The 7143-nt window shown below is 51.7% G+C and overlaps 1 long non-coding RNA gene across 1 annotated transcript in view; it reads left to right on the top strand.

Moving 5' to 3' along the window:
* Positions 1 to 5499, top strand: part of LOC115936729 (uncharacterized) — a 17404-nt gene extending 11905 nt beyond the window's left edge. The window contains exon 6 of the long non-coding RNA XR_014149050.1: positions 670 to 5499. This is a non-coding gene — a long non-coding RNA (uncharacterized LOC115936729). The remainder of the gene's footprint in view (positions 1 to 669) is intronic.
* The last annotated feature ends 1644 nt before the right edge of the window (positions 5500 to 7143 follow it).

Here is a 7143-nt window from a genome sequence, read left to right as displayed (position 1 = left end):
GATGGATAGATGGATGGATAGATGGGTGGATGATGAATGGATGGATAGATGATGGGATGGATGGATGGTGGATGGATAGGTGGATGATTCAGTGCATGGATGGGTGGATGGGTGGATGATGGATGGATGGATAGATGGATGATTCAGTGGATGGATGGATGATGGATGGATGGATGGATGATGGATGGATGGATGGATGATGGATTGATGGGTGGTTGATGGATGGTTGGATGGATGGATAGATAACTAGTTGGGCACATCAGAATCAATTAAAGAGCTTAGATAGTACACACACACACACACACACACACAGGGGCCCAAGCCCTGCTCCAAAAATAAAAATAAAAGCCAACATTTAATGAGTACTTACTGTATACCAGGCCCCATGTGCAGCCTATGAGGTAGGGCATTTCACTGAACCTCACGGCCACCCTCTGAGCTAGTAACTAATACTAATCTTTTTTTTTTAAAGATTTTATTTATTTATTTGAGAGAGAGAGAGAGCACGAGCAGGGGCCGGGGTTGGAGAGCGGCAGAGAGAGAGGGAGAAACAGACTCCCCACTGAGCAGGGGGTCCCTGGACCCCGAGATCATGACCTGAGCGGAAGGCAGACGCTTACCTGACTGAGCCACCCAGGTGCCCACTAATCTTTTTTTTTTTTTTTTTAGAGGACAAACCTGAGGCTCAAAGAGCTAGTCACTGACCCCAGGTCACACAGCTCCAGGAGGTGGAGGAGCCAAGATTCAAGTCAAGATCTGTTTGATTCCAGAACCAAGCTTGGCCTTACTGGGCGGGCGGGGATGCCGGGGAGTCTGGGGTCCTCAGGGCTCCACAGGTGATTCTGATATGCAGCCAGGTGGCGAACCCTTGAGCAGGGCAGTGAGCTCTGGGAAGAGTGCTGGCTCTGGGGCCGGCTGACTCCTGCACCGTCCTGCAGCCTGCCTCCTCTTCTCTGACACGGAGTGGGGTTTCAGGAGGCCGGAAGGAGCGGAGCAGCGTGCCCGCTGGATGGTAAGCACAGGGGACGCACCCTGCAGGTCCTGTTGGTGCAGCAACAGCCGCATTTTTAGTCCCTGGGCTGGGGGCCAGTCGCCCCCCTGCTCCTTCTCCCGGCTCCCTGGTACACATTCCCAGCTTCCCGGTGGGGAGCTTGAGACACGTGGCAGAAGACCCCACGGGGGCACTCAGGAGGCTTCAGCACGTGGGTGCAGAGCAGGGATGCTGTCGAGACTCCTGCCCAGAAACACATCCCGCACCGATCCTCCCACACGCAGGTGTGCGACCCAGCCGGCCACTACCGTGTGTGCAGGTCTGACGGCAAAAGCCAGGAAACCGGCCTGACAGTGGTCGCAGCTGATGTGTGTGTGCAGGGCAGGCTTTCTCCACTCAGGTGGCCGTGTAGAAAGTTAGCAGCGTCCCTGGTATCAGTAGCATTCCCTCCATCCCGGTTGTGACAACCAGGAATGTCTTCAGACATGGCCAATGTCTCCTGGCAGAGAACCCGTGGTCTAGAGTTTGCTCCATGCAGCGCACAGGTGCGCACACTCTGCAGAAGGCACCTCCTCCTCGAGCCCCTTACGCCTGGAGACGGATGCTTTTCGTCCTTCTACTGTACAGAGGCAGAGACGGCCAGGTTAGTGGTTTGCCCAAGGTCACGGAGCTGACACTTCAGCAATGCTGTGATTTGAACCTGTGTTAAGTCCCAGGTCCCTCTTTTTCAAGTCGATTTTTGTGGGTCCCTTGGACTTCTCCCCATTCACAACCATGTTGTCCGTGACTAGATGTAATCTCATTTCTGCTTTTCCCATGTGGCTACCTTGGCGCGTTCCAGAACAGACTTGCAGGGCATGAATTATAGCCCAAGCAGATTCTGTAATCTGCACAGGATTCTTTCTTTCCGGAAGTTAGATTTGCTCAATTATCGACAATTTGGAAAATACAGAATAAAAAGAAAAAATAAAATTTCGTATTGGACTTCCCACAAAAGGCTCACTTTCTAGCAGCCTTGTCCTCTGAGAAGCTCTCTCTGCTTTGAAATTTTATCATCCAGTTGCAATCACACTATATAATACAAATTCCCCAAACTACAAAACCAGGTTTTTTTTTCATGTTATTACAAAATCCTCTTGGACACTACTTGTAATTGTCGCCCGTTGTGGCCGAGACCCCAGTTTCTCCTCCATTCTCTGACCTCTCCCTCTTCTTTCATAATAGAAATCTCAAGTTTTAGCTGGGCATGTGGCCACCCAGAAAAAAACTACATTTCCCAGATGTGTCCATGTGACTAAGTTCTGGCCAATGATACATAAGTAACTTCCAAGTAGTGTCCTCAGAGAGAGGGCGCCTGCTCTTCTTCGTATCCTCCTTGCTGGCTGGAATGCAGGCGTGATGGCCAGAATCAGAGTGGCAATTTTGGGCCATGGTGGAGCAATAAGAGAAAAGGTACCTGAGTCCTGGATGAATTTATAAAAACACCCTACCAGCCCTGGATAGCCACCTCCACACTTCTTTTCGATAAGAGAGAAACAAACTTCTGTTTCATTTATGCCCCTGGCATTTGGGGTTTTTAGCCACTCAAAGATGAACCTAATCCTGAGTATTGCACTAACATTGTGCTGGAGGAATTGTCTCTAACATTCTTTTAGGAATTACCACCTAAGTAGCTCAACTGTTCCCTGGCGATTGGGCAATTAGGTAGTTTCGGACTCCCCGCTACTCTAAAATAATTCTGTGGTGAACATCTCTGTGCATTTTCACTATTTGTGGTTATTTCCTCAGTACACAATTCCAGAATAGGGACTTGGTTGGGGGGGTCAAAGAACATGAACCTTCTTAATGCCTGTTAATAACCATCCGCCCAAGTGGGCCACAGAGTCAGGATGGGAGGCTACATCGCCAGGAGAGAGGCTCGGGTTTCATGGAATAGCTGCCCCAGGGAAGCTGCTTTGTCGCTGAGGACCCCTCCCCCTGCATCTGCTAGAGCTGGTGCCTTCTCCTCCGCACCCCCTCCTGTCCTTCTCTTCTAATCACATGTCTCTGGGAGGCATGTCTCCCTGATGAAGCCCAGACCCCATGCCCGCACCAAGCTGCAAGGGAGGCTGGGAAAGTGAGTTTTTGGCATCTTCCTCCGGGAGAATGGCCACTGGGGAAGGAGTTTCCTTGAAGCGGATATACAAGGTGTGGGGCAGCCAGAAAGTAGGGCGAAGCTTAGCTCCCTAAGCAAAGACCTACTGGGCTGGGGAGGAATGCAGAAAGGCTTCCTGCCTCACTTTTTAATTCGTCCTCCACTTATCCTGAAGACCAGCAGGCAGAAGTAAAGAGGACAAGGATGTCATTCCCACTGGTGTCACCCTGGCAGTTTACCCAGCTCTGCAAGGGCTGCCTTAGAGCTGGGGACCCACACCTGGCAGAGCACGAGCCCCGTTCTCACCCCGTCGCCTGCAACCAGCAAGTCAACCTGGGTGTCATTATGTGATGTAGGTGTGTCTCCCAGACCGCATCCTTCAAGAGGAGGACCTGTCCTCCTTACCCACTCTAGTACTCCCAGCACCCAGATGGGCCGTGGCGCATGCTAGGTGCTCAATGCATAAATCTTGAATGAATGAATGAATGAATGAATGAGTGAATGATGGCCATCCGTTCTTAGTCCTGGAAGGAAGCTTGGAATACTGAAATGAACATTTATCGATGCAGCCAATATTTCCTGAGTATTGACCATGCTCCTGGCCCTGTTTTAGGTACTGGGGATACTGTAGGAAAGAAGACAAAGTAACTTCCTGCCCTCACGGTGGGGGAGATGAACAGTAAATGAGAAAACCCCAAAATATTGATATAGCATAATAAATATAATATAACATGATACCAGGTCCTGGCATATGTTTTATGAAGAAGTGCAAACCTGGGTAAGTGACTGAGAGATGCTAATTTAGAAAAAAATGGTTGCAGAATTGCTCTCTGAGATGGTGACATTTGATGAGAGACCTGAAGTAGGCTAGCTGAGTAAATATCCGTGGGAAGCACGGGGAACAGGCAGTGCAAAGGCCCTGAGGTAGGACCGAGCTTGGTGTATGTTATTTGCAACAAGGCAGCCAGGGAGGCAAGGGTTACACTGGGTTTCCCAACTTCAGCAAATCCACAGAACCCTTAACTGTCGGAAACAGTGGGGTGGGGGTGGGATGAGTTCTTTACTCTTAAGCTTCTCTGGAAAAACATGATGTCAGGGACAGACAGTAAATCTTGACTTGTCCCAGAAAACAATGGGCCTACAAAAACCAGTAAAGTGTCAGGCTGAAAGTAAACGCCAAAGGGCTGGGGCACGGGTAGATCATATGGAATCTGTTAACAAATCTGCGTTTGAAAAAGAATTTCCCAGTTAGGGGCAGAAGCTTCTGGGCAGCATCAAAAAGATGTTTATTGTGGTGCCTCTGTGTAGACATGAAAAATGAAGATTTGCTGTCTGGCTGGAGATGTGCAAAGATGTACCCGGTATGTTAAGCAAAAAAAAATAATAATTATATATATATATATATATATATATATATAGGTCACAGGGTAGTGAAATATATTGTACAGTCCCTTTCATAAATTCACTCCCTCCTTCGCTCATTTGGAAAATACCCATTACAGGCCTACGGTGTGCCAGCATTCTGCTGTCGGGGGGACACAGGCATTGCTGTCCCTGTCCCCAGTGGGGAAGGCAGATGACAATCAGATCAGTACACAAATACATCATCACAAACTCGGGTCAGCACTAAGAAGAAAACACACGGTAGCTACCAGAATGTGCCCTGACATCAAGGAATGGAAAAAGGCCATGCTCCAGAACGTTGAAGGGGTCGGAAGATTTCAGGTGACTCGCTTTCCTTACGTTCCCCTTCCTTTTGAGGGCCGGTATGTTCTCATTTTTTTTGGTAATGTCATGTGTTATACCGGCGTGAATTAAAAAACACAACCAAAGCCCAGATGAATAGAGGGGTTAGAAATCATGTGTCTGAAGATGATTTAACACCAGGAGAGGAAGGAAGGACACAAGAAATCGCCAGCTGTGTGTGCTTCCGGGAAGGGGGGCCAGGGGCTGGGCTGGGGAAGAGCCTCGCTCCTCGCTAGACCCCCTTTGAACCTTTCGCATGTGCGTCTACTCACAAAATGATAAAATATGCCAAGATCATTTGAAATGAAACTTCAAGTCCGGTTTCAGTTTCATGAAAAATGACAAAGCCAGCAACAGTAGGATCGCAATATAAAAACGGGAACTGAGCTGAATTGCCATGAAAATCTTTGAGCAGTTAGTTCTCTCTGGGCAACCTTGTTTTGTTTTGTTTTTGTTTTTTCTCTTGGTACGTTTCTGCATTCCTCGATTTAACACGAGAAGAAATAAAAGGGACAAAGAAAAGATGAGTGTGCTCTAGAAACATGGTTTTGCTTCATCCCCCCACAACCATCCGAGGCATGCATGTACATTTCTTATCCCCATTTGACAGATGAGGACACCGAGGCTCAACGGTAAAGCCACTGGCCCGAGCTCCCCCAGCTGGGGGTCTGAGCGAGATCTGTCCAACCCCAAGGTCGTTTTTAAACCAGGATGCTCAGGTGCCCTTCAAAATGTCCTTCAAGGAAGTTGCATTGCTTTGAAAATCCAAGGGGGAAAACCAAACAAACCAAACAAGAAATATTACATTTTTTTAACCACTTACTCAAGCTCTGCTGGGGCCTAAGACCAACTCGGCAAGGGGCACTGTTTGTACTTGAGGTGGGGCGTTCCTTCATCATGCCTGGCCTTACCACCCCCTCCCGTGGCAAGTCCCTGCCCCTAAAACCCCAGCTGGGCCACCCCCTCATCTGTCACCCAGAACCACCCCCCTTGCACCTCTCTGAGCCTCCCCCCCGCCCCCCGGTTGAAGAATGCTGGTTGGGACTGAGCAGGGCCAGGAGCCATCCCGTGTGGCCATGGGGTCTGGGTGAAGAGGGGGAGACACGAGAGGCCGGCAGCCCCAGGCTCACAGGCCAGGCGGCCGCCAAGGGCCATCCGCTCTCAGGCCAGCCGAGGCCAGGCCGGGAGAGCCAGAGCCCGGTGCTGGGAGCTGGGCAGGCGGCCACTACAGTGGGGACCGGGAAGGCGTGCACTCCTTCTGCCTGCCCGGCAGCAGCCCGTGGCTGCCCGCCAGGCCCTGCCTGACGTCAGGGTCTGACCAGGGACATAATGTGCTGGCGTCGGGACAAGGGCTGGCTGCAGGGAGACAGGGCCGCGAGGCGGGGCAGTCAGAGAGAGACAGGCTAGGCGGGGAGAGAAGAAGAGAGAGAGCAACACAGTGAGAGAGAGAGATTGAGACAGAGAAGTGAAGATGAGAAATACAGAAACAGAAGGAAACACACACGCAGAGACAGAGAGACCCAGAGAGACCCAGCGAGACCCAGAGAGAGGGAGAGGCAAGAGGGAAGAGCTGGGGCTGTGGGGTTGGCTTGGGAGACTCCGGCCCCGGGCCGGGATGTGGTGACTCCCGTGCTAGGAGCCCTGCTTGCTTACCTGGGCCGTGGGAGCCTCACTGGCTTGTGGCGGGACCGGAGGACCCCTTCATCATGGGGGCGGGGGGGAGTCAATCTATATAAAGTGCTTTGGCAGAGCCCTGCATATAGTAAGTGCACAATAAACTGGAGGGGACAATAGAGGGGGTTGGGCGGGGAAGGAGAGAGAAACGGTAGAGGGAGGGGGGGGTGACCCTGTGAGCCCTGGTTCCACAGCGACCCCCTCCCTGCGGCCGCCACCGGACGCCTCCCTTCCCACCCCCTCCATGACTCGGGCAGGAGGCCACCAGCACAGACCTTGGCCCGGCCTTGCCTGTCTCAGGGCCCAACCCCCTGTTTATGGGCTCAAGAAGGCCGTGATCCCAGGGCCATCACGTCACCGAAGCCAAACAAGGCCAGGCCCTGGTCACCGCGGGCCTCCCAGCCCCATCACCCCTTTTCCAGTTTAATTATTAAATGGCCTAGCGGGACTGAGGGGCTGCACTGCTGGCCCCCTGGGTGTGGGCAGCTCTGCCCCTGCGTCCCCCATTAATGCAGGGGCACACACTCCAGAGACCCCAGGGAGAGCTTGCAAAGTGCCCTTTCTCTTACTCCCGCTTTTCCGGGGCCTTTCATTTTCC

Source organism: Leptonychotes weddellii, chromosome 10, assembly GCF_054177405.1.
Source record: "Leptonychotes weddellii isolate Sample4059 chromosome 10, ASM5417740v2, whole genome shotgun sequence".
NCBI classification, from domain to species: domain Eukaryota; kingdom Metazoa; phylum Chordata; class Mammalia; order Carnivora; family Phocidae; genus Leptonychotes; species Leptonychotes weddellii.
This window is presented reverse-complemented; position numbering and strand designations above follow the sequence as displayed.